The following is a 19911-nucleotide window of genomic DNA, read 5'->3' on the forward strand; positions in this document are numbered from 1 at the left end:
TCCTTCCTTCCTTCCTTCCTTCCTTCCTTCCTTCCTTCCTTCCTTCCCTCTGTCTGTCCCTCCCTTCCTTTTCTTTCTTTTTCTAAAATAGGATCTGACCTGATAGCCCAGGCTAGTTTGGCACCCACTGTATCATCCGAGCTGTCTTCAAACTCACAGCCATCCTTCTGCCTCAGCTCCCAAGTGTTAAAATGACAGGTGTGAGTGGCCACGTCCGGTCTCTTTTCTCATTTATTCCCTGTGTTTCCACATTACGTCACTGCCGCAGTGATCACCCACGGGTTACAAACATCCTCTCATGCCTTGTCTGGTGGCTTGCAAATGTTTTTAGTATCAGCTCCTTGTATAAGCACAATCTCTTGTGTCACTTCAACATAACAAAATTGATAAAAGAGAATTGTGTTAGCATAATATATGCCAGGCGTCCATGTATAATGCTGACCTATTTGACAATGAAGGCATGTGATGAGCTGGAGAAATTTGAAATCAGTTTTATGGATGGCGTCTGTAGTCCTTCTGAACTGCAGCTCTTGATTTCCTTCCTTCTGCTGTTATTTTAATGTTGCAAAATCTTGATGGGGAAAAAAGATCTTGCTTTACTGAAATGGGGAATTGCAACTACTAACATGGGATTTTAATTTAGCAAACTAGTGACATGTCATCTTAAGAAATTCCCCCCTGCTTGGATCTTATGCACCTATAACACAGGGAAGAGGAGGAAAATGTTTCTCTAAAGTCAAAATCTTTAATACCCTATAAGAATTTTCACTCTTTCTTGGGTGGTGGCAGTGTGTGCCTTTCATCCTAGCACTTGGGAGGCAGAGGCAAGAACAACTCTTTGAGTTTGAGGCCAACCTTGTCTACAAAGTGAGTTCCATGACAACCAGGGATATACATAGAAACCCTGTCTTGACCCTGGACCAAAAAAAAAAAAAAAAAAAAAAGAATTTTGCATTTTTAATTGATGCGACCATACAGTTTAGGGAGCACAGCATAGCTTCCTGTACCCTAAGTCTTCTTAGAGGTATAAAATGTTTGGTCATAACTTCAATGAGCCTCTCATGGATGTCCTAAGAAAAGCTTGTGGGTTTTAAGTTTCTGCACTTGCTTTCCTGAGCCCCTTGATGGTAATTATAACCTTGGTTCTCTCGCTGATACTTGGGTGCCATTAGCAGGGTACCTTTGGCAGTCCAAAGCCAACAATTTAATTCAGTCATACCAGTTTATGCCACGTGGAGTTATTTGTATACATGAAAATCCACTGATGACCAGCACGGGGGGCTGCCTCTGTCTGTGACATAGTTGGTCATGGGGGTATTGTGACATTTTGTACGAATGAATATAAGAGTTTATAAGGGGGAGAGATGAGAATGGCACTACCATTGTTCTGATGAGAGGATATCAGCTGTGTGGAATTGAGACCATGACTTAAAAGCTTACTGATCTGAGCAAACCTGGCTAGGTGGCCATTGCCGGTCACCACAGTGACAGAGTGGAAGCTAGTGTTGACTTCTTACATGGCTACACAGTGAAGGAAGCAGATATTCTGAAAGACTTCTCTGATACAAGTCTGTTACTGGGTACTAGAAAACAAGAGACTTCCCAACAGAATGCAATAGAAGGAAACCCACTCTATCCATCAGGGCTGGTGAACATATCCTGAAAGGGACTGACAGACATCTGGCTGGTGTGGCTTCTCCTCGTGGACTGGAATCCAGCCTAGTGATTGTCAGAGTTTAATTGCAGGATCATCACTTCATAAGAGACCTTAACTACTATCCTTGATGTGCATTTTAAGAGACTTTTTAGTCATTCAACAAATACATAGTGTGCCATCTTTGCAGGACTCCTGTAGGCCCTGAACCAAAAATCTCTTGCCTGCCTGCCTTCAGGAAGCTTCATGCTAGCATAAAAGATACATAAAACAAGGAATAGGCTGACAACATGACCTGTGTTGGGGCTCTCAAGGCCATGTAAAGACAGTGGGTATGAACCAAGGTGCCAAAAGGAAAAGGAAGACTGGGTTTTTGTTGTTTTTTAATAGAAGGTCTCAATATATAGTCCTTGATACAGACCAGGCTAACTTCAAATTCAGAGATCTTCCTGCCTCTGCCTTCCAATTGCTGGGATTAAAGGTGTCTGTCTCCACACTATACTGAGGGTTGGCCAGATATGGATAATTGCACTAGTGGCATGTTTTATACATCTCCAAGGTTAAGATGCTGAGGCAGAGAGAAGACTGGGTCTGGAAGGCAAAAGAAAACCTAGGATTCAGTGTTCTGACTGAAAAGCCAAGGGTAAATTACAATAAGCCAGGGGTGTGACTGAAGAAAGTCAGCATCAGACTCTGTAGAACCTTCCAGGCTTTGAACATAGTGTTTTGAACATAGGCATAGTAGGAGTTGTCACAAGCATAGTAGGAGTTCACACAAACATAGTAGGAGTTGTCACAAGCATAGTAGGAGTTCACACAAACATAGTAGGTGTTGTCACAAGCATAGTAGGAGTTGTAAAAGTGTGTGAATAGACAGATTGTCCCTGATTCCGACCTTAAAATCACAAGGATGATTTTGACCCCACATTCTATACTTGGGCAGGAACTTTTATAAACTAACTTCTGCATTAAGCAATTTTCTACTATGTGACAAATAGGGGCTTTTTAGAAATGACAGCTAGTAGTGAAAATTCAATTTAAAAATAAAATGCAGATGCCCTGAGTCTTCTGGGAGTTTTAAACAAGTATAAAAGCTGCATACTTTCATAAAGATGAAATTAGAAGTCTTATATGTAAACTGTTTAAGTATGAAACTACCACCTTGGTAAAGCTTCTGCTGGGTACCAGTTCTATTCCTTTCTGCTGACCACTCTTTTTTATTGGTAACTTTGTTATTGATGCTGGAGTCTTGTCAACCATCTTGATAAGTTAGATTTGCTAACCAGGGAAACTGAGTCACCTAAAAACCACTGGCTGCTAATGATATGCACTACCATTAGGAATAAGTAACACACATACACACACAACATACACACACACACACACACTTTGAAACAAACTCACATGTACCAAGGCTGAAGTCAAACTGATCCCACCTCTGCCACTCAAGTACTTGGGTTGCCTAAATCACTATTCCTATTTTGTGTGCTGTTGGAGACAGAACGTGCTAACTAGGCATGCAGACAGCTGAGCTAGAACCCCAGCCCCAGAAGACTCATTTTAAAGATTAAGGGTTTGTTTGTTTGTTTGTTTGTTTGGGTTTTTTTGGGGGGAGGAGCACATAATTCTTTCAACTTTAAAAATAAGTTATCAAGCGAATCTTCCAGGGGAGCATAGAATCGCTTACTGTGTCCTTAAGATTTTTATATATCTGGAGCCATGCCTGATGGGGCATACCTGTAATCTCAGGATGTAAGAAGTGGAGACAGGAAGATGGGGATTCAGAAGTTCTCCTTAGGTACATAGAGAGTTCAAGGCCAACCTGACCTGCATGAGGCCTTTTCTTAAAAACTAAAAAAAAAAAAAAAAAAAAACCTAAAAACAACAACAACAACAACACACCAGGACTGTGTATGCCTTCTCTAACACCAGGTTTGCCTCTCACACAGGGGGCACATTTTGTAATGTCATGCAGGATAGCCTTGAGTTTGTGAGCCACAGGGACCCAGCAAGCTTTATACAGTGTGTTTGGATTCCTTACTCCCACAATAAAATTTTTGTTTAGGTTTTCATATAGAGTCTCTATCTGTAGCTCAAGCTGCGGTTACAGTTGTGTCACCAAACCTGATTCCCCATAATAAACTTAAGATGGTTGCTGATACGTGACCCCGTGAGGATGTATTTTATGGAAAAGAAACAATAACATGCGAAGAATATTTTTAGGCTATTGTAGGGGAAACACATTTGGGGTTAAATTGTTTAAAAACCCTTTGAAAAGTAGAAACTATTTATTGCATGCCAAAGAAAAGCAAAATGACATGTGTAAAAGCCCCACCTGTGGACTGTGTTTAAAATAAAATGGAGTTTTCTAGGCTCCATTCCTAGCAATTCTGATCCAGAAGCCTGGACTGAGCAGACGGTTAATTTTAATAAGTATCCCAAGCAAGCTGACAATGGGAATGTGAACTTTAATAACTACCCCAGTGACAGCCATGGGAATGGATATTTGAGAAACACCACTGAGTTCCCAGAAGAGTGTGAGCCTTGTGCTCACAGCATGTATGAACTGAGTCCAAACATCGAGGCCTGGAAAGACACTCTCCTGCCCCGTCACCTCAGCCCAGGCAATGTCACCTCATCTGCCCCATGTCTGCATCAAGCCTACTTTGAATTAAATTCAAGCAGCACACCATCCATAGATAGTTCTCAAAAGACTCAGATCTCTCTGTTATATAAAGCCACAATATTTTCTTTTCATGTTAAAAAAAAATAATGATAATTAAAGTAAGAACGAGGCTGTAAGGGGGTTATATTGTTAAAGTGCTTACACACCACAGGGACCTGAGTTCAAGACATAGAAACTACATTTAAAAAATAAATAGATAAAGCTAGGCATGTTGGTGTGCGTCTACAATCCCAGCCCTGAGGAGATGGAGCACGGCTAAGCTCTGGTGCTCACTGGGGCCAGCCAGCATAGCATGCTAAGGCTATAAAGATCCTGTCTCCAAAAAAAAAAAAAAAAAAAAAAATAGCTAGACACTGATGCCTGAGGTAAATCTTCTGTCTCCGAATTCCCTGCACATGCATATGCACCTATTCACATGTACCCACACACATATGAACACACACTCACACACATATGTATATATTTCTTTGACTAAGGATCCGAGTAAATGATAAATGTCATTTCCATGTCCTAAGCGTCCTGTACACTTCGTTACCTCCTCCATCCTTTTATGCCACTTGGTTTTCTTCTCTCTCAGTTGGGAAACAAGACTGTTTGTCCGGTGAGTTCCCTCCATCTGGATTTTGGTGATTGCATCCACGTGGTGCTGGTAGCCATGTTCCTGTGTTTCCGTGCTTCCTGCACACTCTGGTATTTACTAAGAGTTTCTAGAAGCTGTGTGCTGTTTCCTTCACTTCGCCAGCCTCGGTCTGCTGGTCGGCATGTCGTCTTTACCACAGGAGGGATTGCTTACTGCTGACTTCTAGTGCACAGAGACCTTGCTCCACATTCTCCAGCTTAAGGAGGATGTTTCGCAACCGCAATAACCTCCTTCTGCTGCTCTTTCTTCATTTATCTGTGGGATTCATTATTCATGAAAACAAAGGCCCCTTACGTCTTAAATTTGTTGAGTCGATGCTTCAGGTTTTGTACAAATGCTTGATGCTTTCCTGGTATTTATCATGGCCCTGGTTCATAGTGTTCTCTTGAGTCACCATGACTTAAAAGTCTTCTTGCGGACTCACAGATGGATCCCTAACAGAGACTGCTCTTTGGGCTCTTGAAAACATGTCAGTTCTGGCCATTGGGAGTCCAGTCAGCTGAGCAGCCGAGTTCTTTGAGTACAACCATAGTTGTATCTGATGGAATAAAACAGAGTTTTACTTGGCCCAGGATGGCCTTGAACTCATGATGTAGTAGAGGTTGGCCTTGAATTTCTGATCATGTTGCCCCCACCTCCCAAGTGCTGGGATTACAGGAATGTACCACCATTCACTCCTGGTCTGTAATAGCTTTCTGGACTCACAGTTTGTTCCAGGCTCCTTGTCGAAGGCTCTTTTGTTTTCCTCTTCCTGACTTAAACATTCTGAGGCTTCTCTTAAAAATGTTCTTTCTCTTTCCTCCTTTCGTTTTGGTCGTACAATCATTCTTCCCCTCCACTCTCTAACTCCCTGGGCGGGGGAGGGGGGCAGGGGTAACTTTTGCCTTGTGTTCTCCCTTGTTTAATCATCTTTTCTAATTTTTTTTTCCTTCTACTTAAAATCCTGTGCTAACAGCTCTGCTTCCCTTGATCTAAATCTTGAGTTTCTCTGGTCACATCCAAGCCTCGCTGTCCCCTGGGCCTTTCCTTTCCACTCTTCCCCTTTCTCAGTGCTCTGAGCTCTTTTGAAGTATTTAGGTTTCCATCTGTGTTGTGGGCATGACTTTGTGGTGAGAATGTTAGTCTACATTTTTTTTCCCTGCTCATAATAACAGCACTGACTTTGACCACAATCCTAGTTTGTTATTCATTCTTAAGTTAAATGACTTTTCCTGTATTTTTTTTTGAAGGGGGTGGGGCAGACAAACTAGAAAACCAGTTCCAGCTCCAGGGCTCCTCCACCGCTCCTCACTTTGTTTCTTCCAAAGCCCCGATGCTTTGTTCACTCTTACATCTCTGCGTCTCTCATTTTGGCTTGCCCCTCCCTCCCCTTGATCATAGCATCACTTCACGTCAAGTAACATTTGATTCTCGTCTCCAAAGTTTCTCCATGACCTTGAGCAGTGGCGGCTCAGTGGGTCAAAGCACATGCTGCACTTGTAGAAGACCCAAGTTCAGTTCTCAGCACCCACATGGCAACTCAAAGATGCCAGTTATTCCAGTTCCAATGGATCCATCACCCTCTTCCGGCTTCCGTGGCTATCAGGCAGGCTCATGATTCACAAGCATACACGTAGGCACTCATGAAGACACGCAAAATAAAAATAAATACACCTCAAAAGAAAAGCTCCTCCTTAAAAGTAGTTTTATTGTGTGTGGAAGCTTAGCTTTATGTGCACCACGCCACGTACGGCAGGTTTCATGAATGGGTCCTCTATAGGTCATGCCACGTAAACACCAGTGCCCCAGTGTGGGGAGGTGGAATCTTTAAGGGGTAAATAGTCCATGAAGGCTCCCCTCTTATGTGTAGATTCATGCTTATATTGCTATCTTGGTGGTTGCTATGATGAAGTACGTGACAAACATGGCTCATGGCCCCTCATAGGCCCTCATGGCAGGGAAGCTGAGCAGCTGAAGCAAGAGGGAGCAGGTCACGTGGCATCCACAGTCAAAAAGCAGAGAGAGACAAATGCTGGTCCTCAGCTCCCTTTCTCCCCCTTTTCCGGTCTGAACTCTAGACATGGAATGATGCTATCCACTTTCAGGGTGAGTCTTCCTCAGCTAACCTCTCTGAAAATGCCCTCAAAACATACCCAGAGACGTGTCTTCTAGATGATTCTGAATCCAGACAGGCTGACATGAACATGTACCCACCATGATGCTGTTATTTGGGAAGTAGGTTGATAATTGTCTTCTGCCCTCGCTTCTTCCCTTCCTCCCCAGGTAGGAGTTTCCTTGACATTGATTGCACTGCCCAGAAGATCCATAACAAATGCATCTCTGTTCTTTAAACATTATCTGTCATCAGCTGTTATGCTTAAAACAGGACAAAGCAGACTAAGAGTTCACCTGGACACTTCCGTGTGACTCATCACTCCCACCCTGCCCGATGAGTTACACTACATCATTTTCCAGTTTGCCATTGCTGGCCTTAAAATTTTGCTCATCAACCTGCTCACCAACCTTCTGGGGACTCTTTGGTCCCATGTCTTTTGGTACCTGCTCCCTTCCCTTTCCATGGTCTCATGGTCTAATGCTTTCTTCCTGGTGGTAGCCATGTTCAGTTGCACCCATTTCTGATGCTAGGTCATGGATTACATACTCACATCTTTCTGGTTTGGTGTCATCCGTGGACCTTCCGCTCACATGTCCCCAGTGTCCGTGTTCTTGCCACTGCTGCCATCGTCATTGTCTTCAGCAGGGAGGAGGAGGGCAGAGAAGATTGGGGAAGATTTGTAATCTGCTCCACCTTTGGCCAGGGTACACCATCACCCCATACCCTGCTTGAAGCCTTTCGTGGGTTTTGGGAAGCTGTTTTTTGTTTTTCCTAAATGCCAGCCTTCTGAACACAAGTGAAAACACTTGCAAATGTGAAAGGTTTGGTTTCAATCATATATTTTTAGTATTTTATTGGAGAAAACAAAACAGGAAAAGGGCAACATGCTTCGCAAAACAAAGCACCCTGCTGCTCGCAGTCACTTCCCATTTAAACACTTCCAGCTGTGTTGGGTGCTGCATGCTGCATGCGCATACTTCCAGCACTTGGGAGGCCATTGGAGGATCATGGCCAGGAGTTCCAGGCGAGCCTAGGCCATCTAGTGATCCTGTGTCAAAAAAAAAGTCATAGCTTTTCTTTTTTAGATTAACATAGTTCAAACACAGTGAAGATGGAAGGGTGTAGGTGAAGTCTTACGGGACTTTGAACTCTAAGTGGCGGCCCTGGTCATTCTGGTATGTGTTGTAGTAGCTTGGACAAGTCAGGGCTCCTAGGTCCCCACACGCTTTTCATCCTAAGTCCCGAGTTCCCTGACTCCCAAGCCATCTCTAGCGCTGAGAATTGACTTTGTAACTTATGAAATAGAGTTGTCCGATAGGTGTTGATGTTCTCTCTCTCTCTCTCTCCCTCTCTCTCTCTCTCTCTCTCTCTCTCTCTCTGTCTTTCTCTCTCATCATCATCATCATCATCATCAGTTTTGGTGAGATGAAAAGGTAACTCACAACTTTTTCTATTGTCCTTTTAAAAGCCTTTCAGGTCCCTAGCCCCACAGAAGGCAGGGTCAGCAGATACACAGCTCACAGTTATTTATTTATGATTCTTTTAGCACCTCTTGCCAAAGGGCCTTGTCCCCTGGTCCCCTGAGCAGTTTGAATTTGGATCTGCAGAGGATCGGTCATGAGAGGGGAGGTTTTGAGACTCCTCCTTGGGAAGCTTTTCTTGCCAAGTAACAAGAGCGACTGTTAGACCTGATTCCAAGACTACATGAGACTCTTGACTAGAACCTCGAACTGTTTCTTTCTGCTTCAGAGTCACCAATCATGCTCTGTTTACCAAATACCTTGCATGTACAAAGCTGTGGGGGCTCTGGTACTGGACCACGAGCCTCTTTTTTCCCCCATTCTGTTATCATATGAATTCCAGGATCTCCCACTGACCCAAGAGTTCCCAACATTAAATTTCTATCTATTTTCTAAGTTTTTCTCGGGCATAACCCTTACTGTATTTTTAAACAATATTTACTTTATTGCTTAATATTGCATATATATTCTGCCATGTATGTGTAGGGGTGGATACAGTGTGAGTTGTTCGGTGTGAGTGCTGAGATTTGAACTTGAGTCTCCTCATTGAGCAAAATGCACTCTTTTTTTTTTTTAAAGATTTATTTTATGTATGTGAACACTTCAGACACACCAGAAGAGGGCATCAGAACCCATTACAGGTGGTTGTGAGCCACCATGTGGTTGCTGGGAATTGAACTCAGGACCTCTGGAAGAGCAGTCAGTGCTCTTAACCACTGAGCCATCTCACTAGCCCCGCAAAATGCACTCTTAACTGCTGTCCCATCCCTTCAACCTCCTCTGTGCTGGGTTTCTAAGTCTGAATCACGCTTAGATGAAATAGAAGCAGTAAGCCCACTAGTCATTGAACGCTCCGTGATGAAGGAAGGCAGTTTGCTGACTGTCTGTGGGGTTACAAAGGTAAACTGTAGAATTTTGCATGTCTAACTAAAGGTGACTGTCTGCATGGGTGAGAGTGGGTGTCACCTTTAGCTTCTCTTTTGCTTCCAGGACATCTGATACGCTTGGTATCAGCATCACGAATGTGTCATACCTGAAATATTAGTAAAAGAGAAAACACACAGACTATTTATTTCCATTTTAAGATTGTGTGTGTGTGTGTGTGTGTGTGTGTGTGTGTGTGTGTGTGAATACAGGTGCCCTCAGAGGCCTCAGATCCTTTGGAGCTGAAGTTACAGGCAGCTGTGAGCTGCCTGATGCCTGGGAATCCTCCTCTGGTCCTCCACAGGACAAGCCAGTGCTCTTAGACTACAAGTCATCTCTCCACCCCAGAATGTTTCATGTGTGTTTAAATCCCTCAACAGGATGGCTGTTTTCTTTCTTTGTTATTCAGATGGCAGACATGAGGTTTCTGGTCCCTAACCAAAGGTCATCTGACCTAGTGGCATGGCTATAATTACATAGCACTCCCTGCCTTGGCACTGGTCTGTGACAGCAGGTTTCAATACACAGGAACCTTCCCGTCTCACTCCATCTGCACCAGCTTCCTGCATTACCCCACATTACAACTAATTCTATGAACCCAGAGACATCTCTGTGCTTTCAGGGACCATGCCTAGAATTTATGCCACACTATGGGTCAGGACATAGTGGAATGCAGCACCCCATCTTTCTCTTGATTTTGTTTCCCACAGTTTCAGTTACCTGTGGACAAATGCAATATACATAGATATATTTGTCTTGGCTCTTTTAAGAGAAAAAGACCTTATTTACATAAATTTTGTTATTGCATATTATAATAACCCTGTTGTAGTATGGGTTGGTGATCTCTTACTACACACGGTTTATAAGCTAAGCTTCATCATATATATATATATATATATATATATATATATATATATATATATATGAAAGATACATAGTATCCATGGAGTTGGAGCTAGGTATTCACTGGAGGTCTGAGATGACATCTCACGTATGAGTGGGGATATCTGTGTCCAAAGCTGTGTCTAGACTGAAATGGAAGCTCACTGAGAGTGAGGGGCAATTTGTTTTCCCTCACTCAATCTTTAACTCCCAGCAACAAAATGCCTAATTGATACGTGCTTGATTTAATCAAATGGAGTACATCAGATGACGGACGGGAACCTGGAAGAGTAAAGAATAGCTCTGGGCCAATGAGATGACTTAGGGGAAAGGCACTTGCAGCCAAGCCTAACAACCTGAGTTCGATCCCCAAGACCCACATGGTAAAGAGTAGGCATTACTACAAATTGTCCTCTGACCTACACATGTACACCATGTATGCACATCGTAACAGTGTTAACACACACACACACCAGAAGCAGATAGAAAATTGTACTATGTGATAGTGTGTCCTAATGAATGCATAGTCATAGAGTCTATTCAGCCATCAAAGAAAAGAGGCTGGAGAGATGTCTCAGCAGTTAAGAGCACAGGCTGCTCTCCCAAGGGACCCAGACTTAGTTCCTAGCACCCAAATGGCAGCTTACAATCAGTTGCAACTCTAGTTCCAAGAGATCTGATGCCCTTTTCTGTGCTCTCTGGGCACCAGGCATGCACATGGCCCACAGACATGTAGGCAGGCAAAGCACACTACACATTAAATTTTTTTTTTTAAAGAAAGGAAAGGTGAAATTTATTCCCCATTTTAAAAGGAAAGTCCATACATGTTGAAATAAGTAAACATCTTTAAAAAACTTCTTTTCAGTAAGCAAAGTTTTCGAAGGTGAAAAGAGATAAAATCAGGTTTTTTGAGGACATATTTCCCAACAATGTAAATATATATTTTACATCCACAACATTTTCCAGTAGAGTGTGTGTGTGTGTGTGTTTCCTCTCTATGATAGTTGAGTGACTGTGGAAGTAAATAGAATAACCGAAATTAAGAAGAGGGGGGGCATTACATTGTATGGCATTCCTTTCTTGAGCTGTGGAAGACTTGCCAGGGTGGCTATAAAACGGATAACGGCGAAAGTGGGCAACAATGAGAACTGTGGGTCATCTTTGCCTGTATAATTAAGACTTAGCTAGGTCTGTTTGACGTGTCCACGTGCTCGTATACATGGAAAAAGATGAGCTCAAAATTATCGTCAATGCCAATTTCTGAGGGTGTTTGAAATCTGTAACCTGGGACATACAATATCAAATTAATTTGGACTTTCACTGGTCTCTGTCTGATGGGGGCACGCTGAGCTGTGAGTCTGGCATCCATCTGTGTTTGCTGAATGCTTTTTGAAAGCTTCTGGGTTCAGAGGCCTGAGGTCATGCGATGACCCTGACTTAGCAAATGGGAAAGGGAAGCAAGGGCCCGATGGAGAAGAGGCTTTCCCGGGCCCTGTGGGGGATCCTCTGTAGAGCCTGAGATCTGAGTCTGTCTCAGGCTCTGGCTTTACTATTTCTGCTCTTATTTTGAGCACTTCTTGGTTTCTTGTCCCCAAACACTCCTTGATGCATGCTGCTATGCCTTGTCATGTGCTAGTCAAAGGGGAGGGGATTCTTTAATAGAAATGTGTTGTGTAGACATGGGCTGTACCACTGACTGCATCCAGACATCCATGTGGCCACAGCCCCAGCAGTTTTAATAAGCCTTTCAAATGCCTGTTTATCAGAAGTTTCTGTTCTGCACATGACAAGGACATGCCTAGCCTGGAGCGACATCTCTCCCGGTGGGTGTAGGCTCTAGCTTTTTCTATCTCCAAAATCTCCTAAGAACATTTTGCTTTGCTTCGTCCGCATTATCTGGAAGCCAACCCTGTGGGAGGAGTTTAACATTGAACAGTTGTTCCTCCTGCGGTCCAGGTAAATCAAAGCTATCAATTAATTGTGCTATTCAAGGCATATTCAGATGGAGGGGATTGCCAGCTGCCTTGAGCAAAGTTGTTGGCTTGGTGTCCAGTAGCTGCAGAGACTGTATTGGACTGTCACTCCAAATACAAAGCTAACATTTATTCCAGAAAGTGAGTTCATAAGGTATGGTTTGCTACTTAAACGATCAATATTTCAGTGTTTATGGACTTTTAAAAGGTTTCTGCCAATCTGCTGTCCCCATGAAGTTCCTGAATCTGATACACAATGAGAAATGTTTCGGTACAAACCTCATCATAGGCTTGCATTGTATTGGTGTCAGAGACAACTTGGTGCACAGTAAAGGGGATTCTTTATACATCTTCCCAGCAGAATATTGTTTGCTGTGTATTTTCTCTGAACTGAGAGGTGAAGATTGAACTTTGTAGTGCCTTGGGAAAAAAATCTAGAGAGTTTAAAAACATTCATTTTGAGAGAGAGAAATACATTGAAAGTCGTGGGATGCTTGAACGCCAGCCCAGGACTGGCGGGCTTCCATTCAGACACCGTTGTAAATGTACACTCGGTGACTAAGTTCAGGCCCTTCATCATTTATAAGCAAAACTTTTCTTTTTTTTTTTTCTTTTTTTTTTTTTGAGATTCTCAAGAGGGAAGGGTGAAAAAACAACACAGAAAGAAAGAAAACAGAAATAGGTTAAGCAAATTTCGTGGCGGTACTTATGCTTGCGCAGACATCATGAGCCCCCGCCCCCACCCCCTGCCTCTTTCCAAACTTGGAAAGCATATTTTAACAGCCCAAGTATGTCTGTGTGATGGATCTGCATCAGCGCCTCTTTTTTTTTCCCCTCTTCCTCTTATGCTTTTAATTGTATAGTTTACATGTTTTTAACTATTGAGCCTGTTTGCTCTTCAAGCCGTAAACATCCCATGAAGCTAATACGCTTTCGGAAAGAAAAGGAAATTGATATTTTAGTATCGAGGTTCCACAAAGCCAAAGAAACACCATGCAAATGAACTATGGGAGAGACAGATTTGCATACCCTTGTTGGTTTCATGATGATATTCTCAGCATGAGCCTGGCAAGCTGGCTTTTTCCCCCCTCTTGGGGTGATGCATGCACTAGTGGCAGAACCCTACAGGGTCAATTTAGCAAGCATACCATGGTGATTTTCTGTGTGGTTTCTCAGAACCACTGAGCAAAAAGCAGTAATAAATAGAAGCCGAAGAAAATGACTTTTGAAGTAAATACTTTTGGAGGAGGGGAGAGAACCTTTTAGCACCACTTCATGCATTCCAGATCGATGAAGGTATATAGAGCTGAGAGTGCAGCTGCCTGCAAGAGTCCTTGTTTAGCATGTGCAAGACGTTCCTTTCCCAGTGCACAGATAATCATGACAATGATAAAATCTATGTCCACTGGGATTGGGGAGATGGCGCAGTCAAAGAAGTATAAGCATGAAGGCCTGATTTGGATCCCAGCCTCTTGGCATAAAGCAGAATATAGTAGCATGCACTTGTAATCCCAGCTCTGGGAAAGCCAGTCCAAAAAGATCCCAGAGCTTGCTAGCCTGTCAGTCTAGCCAACAAGCGAGCTCCAGACCAATGAGAGACCCTGTCTCAAAAAACAGGGTAAAGAATGATTGAGGACGACATGCCCATGCTGTGTGGATGTCTAACCTCTGAATATAAGCATATACACATGACCACATACATACATACACACTATATACACACACACACACACACACACATACACGTACATCCACCAGTTTCACCACCACCTTGATACCCTAATGCTACCACTACAACTCCTCCCCAGAGGTTGGTCCTTTATTTGTAAACAACCCTTATTCACTCTAAGATGGTTCTTCAGAAATGCAAGCCAAGAAACCTGCTTTTGCTCACTGTGTTATAATAGCAAGGAATAGCAGCCTAGCAGCCAAGATGTGTAATTAATTAAGTGTTCATTCGAATGGCCAGTTGCTGACCCAGTAGACTTGAATAGTTGCACAGTGGCTAAGAGGGATTTTGACATTGTCAAGACCTAGATTTGAACCTAAGTCTGGCAGTGGTTCCCTGCCTTAGTATCTCATCCATAAAGAGGATGAGTAAGAGGGACTCTGTTCTTGGCCTGTAAGCAAAACTCCAGTGGAGGATTCACAGAGTAAATGTGTGCATTACCATGCCTGGCAGTGGTCTTAGCTCTCAGAGCCTCCCAAACTTTAACCATGCTTTTCTTTGTAACATCAAGGTTGCATTCCTCTGAAGGAAAAGGAAATGAGATTCACCCCTTGAAATTCACTTGGAGACTTTGACAGGGTCCCTTTCAACTTGTAAAGATTTTAGAAGTCAATTTGCCCATTCCTGCCCACACTGGTCCTATAACATCCCAGGAATAAAATCTGTACTCAGGTTTAAAAATAAAATGGGTGGAACAAACTGAATTAGAAGTCCTTGGCAGACATCCCCCCCAGCAGAATGTTCTCCCAATTGGCGAAATTGCAATAAAAAGAGATGTATATTTTTTTTTCCTCTTACTTTGCTCGTCTCCTCTCTCCTTGTCTTTCCAGCCAGCTGTTTCTCTGTTCTAAAAGGCCAGCTTGCTTGGGGTTTGTCTCACCAGCCCTCTGGTATCTCCCCAGATATTCCAATCCCATCCCCACTCCACATCCCAAAACACCCACATCATCACAGACAGATCCTGGTCTCCAGAAGACAAAGCAAGCAGAATGGTTCCCTGTCTGTACTCAGCTGCCTCAGGGAAGGTCACAGGAGAGGGCTCTGCTGTTCTCAGTTGTAAAGACTGGCACAAAAATAAAAGGGGGAAAATCGTGAATGTATCCATTTCTCCTGCCTTTTGTTTTTCCTTCTGTAAATACTCAGCCCTTTTTTTTCAAAGGGAAGCTTTTGATAGTGTCTTATCCCAGCAACCACCGTGAACCTTGAGTGCTCTACTCCCAAATCCCCCAGGAATGACTCAGGAAAGAGAGCTAGAGAAAATGCACTTGGCAAGATAGGGCAGGGAATCTTTTGCTCATACACAACCCCTCTTATCTCTAGCATCATCCCAGAAAGGAGGAAAAGGCCAGACCTTTCCTCCTCCCTTCCATAGGCAGCATAAGTTTCCCAAAGGATGGAATTGGGGAGGGGCATTCTATGGTTGAACTATATGCAAAAAAGTTATGGATATCTGTATAAATAACAACACACAATGAGACAAATTATTAGAGGAAAATGCAATACCCTTATTTCAAAACCATGTCTGACCCCCTTAGTCCCAGCACTTGGGAGGTAGAGACAGGCAGATCTATCTGAGTTTGAGACCAGTCTGTTCTAAAAACTGAGTCCTAGGACATCCAGGGCTACACAAAGAAACCAGTCTGAAAAAATAGATAGATAGATAGATAGATAGATAGATAGATAGATAGATAACACACATGTACATATATCAAAAGCTTCTGATGCCACTTTGGAACCCCGCCCCTTTCCCATGATTTCATCTACTTATAATTACTTCCCAAAGATACCAAATACTATCAATATATGAACTCGGGGATTAAGTTCCAAGCACTGGGATTTTTATGGAGCAAGGGATACACTCAAACCATAGGTCACCAGGGTGTTCATCAGGGGACCTCTACCCTCAGCCCCATTCCCCTCTTCTCCATTGGCAGCCTGCGTTCTGACACACACTGCATCACCCTCCCCATACTCCCAGGCTCATTTTTCACGTAAGCATCTCTTCCACGGAGTCTTTCAGCTTTCCAGACATTTGATTACTCTCAATCATTTGTTGCCTTAGCACTTACTGCAGCCCCACGCCCCGGTGATGTGGTTAGCTGTGTGCGAGTATAGCCAAGGAGGGTAGCGCTGTACAAGATGGTTGGGCGTTACCTGGTATGAACTGGCTGACATACAGATCCCTCTCTCCCACTTCTCCATGTTTAGTTCCTCCTGTACAATCTTGGCTAATGAATAACAAAGAGGCTTGGGGAATGTAGCTCAGTTGGTAGAGTGTCTGCCTCACATGCCATGAGGGCCTGGGGTCAACTCCTAGCACTGTCAAAATGTCAAAGAATAGTATTAGAGCTGAGTAAAGAACTTGCCATTCAAACCTAAACCAGAGATTGGATCACCAGAAACCACTTAAATGTAGGTCAATGTAGTTGACTTGCCTCTAGTCCCAGTAGGTTGCAAGTGGAGGTGGGGGATCCCCTGAGTAAGTTAGCTAGGTGCACTAGCTAAATAAGCAAGCTTTGGATTCATGTGAGAGACCTAGCCTCAATAAATAAAGCAGAGAGGTACCAGAGAAGGTACCCAATGTAACCGTCAGCCACAGACAGATGTCCACTGAACACATTTACCCATACACGTATGCCTACAGACATGCAAAAATGTCACCACACCGAGCTATAGTAGAGATTAAAGAACTGTAAAAACTCTTACAAGCATGTGAGAGCTAGCTCAAGTGTTCCTGGTATATCAAGAGAAATGAGGTCATATCTTACTCATCCTTTTATGCCTTGTGACTATTTTGTGTATAGAGGAAACCCAGTCGAGCAAGACCTGGTGAGATAGACCTATAATCCCTGCCACACAAGGGGGTAGATACAGGAAGATCGTAAGTTCAAGTCTGTTTGGGGCTAGTGTTCGAGGCTAGCCTAGACAACTTAGTGAGACCCTGTCTCAAAATAAATAGTAAGGAGAAAAGTGTAGGTGTAGCTCAGAGCCAGGGCATTTGCCCAGCATCCACAAAGCATGGGTTAGTTAACCAATATTCTTACCCCAAAAGGAAAGTGCCAGCCCTTAAACACTATACTTCCCCATCAGACAGATTTATCAATGTAAAGACCTGTTCACCTGAGCCCGTTAAATAATTGAGCGTTCAGCCAAGCCTCACCCTTGTTACTGAAAAACTGTGAGGAATTTTCCATGCATTTCAAAATCAGAGTGTTGCAAAAACCACTCCATCCCTGCAGAATATAATTCAATAGCCTTTCAATGTCTGCTTTCTCTTCATGGTGCAAAAGGTTAGCTAAGCCAAATTATACAGCATGTATCTGTGTGATGTATTGTTTCCTGGGAATCCCTGCCTGAGAGTTTCAGCTTGGCTTTGGGAGTCTTGAGCCCTGGAGTTAGGATAGACTGCACTGGAATGAATCCCTTTGATGGTCTGCCCAAACCTGAGAAGCATTTATAGCAAAATGCAAGAAGGTAAATACGAAAAAAAAAAAAAATCAGAAACAAGGGTCACTGTGTCTTTAGTATCTATAATAGAGTTTAGGGGAAGGTGACTGAGTGGGTATGTAGAAGCATACCCATGTGTTTTGTTTCCATGCAAGACACAAGAGGGTGTGGCTGGGGAGATTGTTCAGCCAGTCAGGAAGGGCCTGAGTAGACATGATCCCCAGTAGACATGACCACCACAGGACACCTGTAATACCAAGCCTGAGGAGGCAGGGACAAGGTAGACCCCGAGGCTTGCTGGCCTGCTTGGCAAATTCCAGACTAGTAACAGACCCTGACTCAGAAAACAAAACATCAAAATATAGACAGAAACTAAGGAAATCTAACCATGGTTGGCCTCTGGCCTCCACAGAGAAAACCCTGTCTTACCAATCAATCAACAGATAATGTGTTTCAGGAAGAAGAAAGGCTGGGGTTGTAAGTTTATCTCTGTAACTGCTCTTCATCGGTAGAATAGATTGTGCATAATTAGGCAGCCAAAATGGATACAGAGATGAACTCCATTTTCCTCTTACCTGTAAAACTTCACTGTTATAAAAACTTACTCACTGAAGTCAGTCCTGTGACTAAGCCCGTAAACAACCGCTGCTGTCCACTGACACATGAAAATGTGATGAGCTAAAAATACAACTCAGAGACTTCATGGCTAACCCACAACTTGGTAACAAAATATTTGCAAGGCGGCATGCCTTGTGTGTAGCTCGGGCACACAGGTTCACACCCACAACACAAGAGGGCAGTTTTCCATTTGGAAGCAGATAACCTAATGTAAAATTCACCTGGTTTGATGTCACGGGTTATGACTTGATCGTCGCCTACCGTGGGCTCTTGGCAGTGCCTGGAGATGGTTTTGGATTGTTAAGTCTGGGGAAGAAGCACAATGAAGGTGTCTAGTGAACCTTGTTAAGAGCACTCTGGGCTCACAAGACACCCCACCCCAGACAACTGCTCTGCACAAAACCTCACTATCATGGTGGTTGAAAGGTTGGTTTCTCTTGATGTATAAAGAACTTTCTGGGCAGGTAGTGATTACCACATCTATGCAGGAGAGAGCTAGAGAGTTCCACTCCTGGCTCTGCGGCGTGCACTTGTACAAAACTTCCCCTTTACCCCAGTTCAGCCTAGTTCATTCATATCAGCCATGGACACAGAATGGGTGTATAGGGACCCAGAAGAGCTTATTCTGACATAGTCTTCTGCAAAAAGGTAACTTTTGGTCCTATGTAGGTGCAGTATCCACTTGGAGACCAGAGTTTGATATTGGATGCCTTCCTCAATCATTCTGCCTATTGTTTTTTGAGGCATGGTCTCTGATGAACCTGGAGCTCATCTAGACTGTCTGGACGACAAGGCCCAGGGACCCGCCTCTCTCCTCCTACTCCACAGTGCTGGGATTTCAGGCACGTACCATCCGCCACGTCTGTCTCTGTATGTGAGTGCCAGGGATCTAAATTCAGATCCCCACACTAGCACAAGTATTTTACCAACCGAGCCATCTCCAAGGCCCCTGATTTGGGTTACTTTGATCTATGTCTTGCCTCCTACTGGGTACGATGTCTCTAAAAGGTGGGGAACGGGTCAACACAAAGGGAGGAGTTGGGTAGAAGGAGAGAAAGGCAAGAAACAGAAAGGAAACAGAGACAGGGATTAGAAATGTGAACACAAAGTCTCTCGTGATGCAATGGCCTTGAATTTCCAATGCAACCATTTCCTACTGATGCCTCTCTAACAGCACACACACACACACACACACACACACACCACATGCATGCCAGGTGGTGTCTGCTTACATACATGGCTTGGTGCTATTACTCTTTGGCTGTGACCATTTCACACATGAACAACATAGCCTCCTCCTAGAGATGTGTCCTCCATCTGTCTACAGAAGAACTGTCTGTTTCCCTCAGAAATCTGGTCCAATCAGCATTTGCCTTTGGCCAGGGTATTTAACCAGCATCTCTTTCTTAAGGTCTGTAACTATGCATCCTTGTGGTTGTGGGCCTGACAAGCTTTATTTACACTGTCTCTCCTCTGTACAGATACCCATGGCCCTCTCCCCCCAACCCCCGTCCCACTGAGAAACCTTGTCAGAGTGAATGACAGACTCCAGTGCCTTCTCCTCAAACGGCTTCGTCCTCAGTACTTTACAATAAAACCTCCGCCGTTTTCAAAAGATCTGAAGATATTCTCTCTCCCCAAATGATCCCCCTCCCAGGGTGAAGCTGTGGATGAGTGCCTTGACTGGCACTCTTCCCAAGTCCCGACTGCAGCAGTGTTGTGGGCACATACACCACAGGGCCT

At 43.7% G+C, this 19911-nt stretch overlaps 1 protein-coding gene across 1 annotated transcript in view; it reads left to right on the forward strand.

Annotated features, from left to right (window-relative positions):
• Atxn1 (ataxin 1) overlaps positions 1 to 19911 on the forward strand; it is a 176794-nt gene that overhangs the window by 59378 nt on the left and 97505 nt on the right. The gene's annotated exons all lie outside the window — the stretch shown is intronic.

This window comes from Grammomys surdaster, unplaced genomic scaffold, assembly GCF_004785775.1.
Source record: "Grammomys surdaster isolate TR1022 unplaced genomic scaffold, NIH_TR_1.0 137, whole genome shotgun sequence".
Classification (NCBI taxonomy): Eukaryota; Metazoa; Chordata; class Mammalia; order Rodentia; family Muridae; genus Grammomys; species Grammomys surdaster.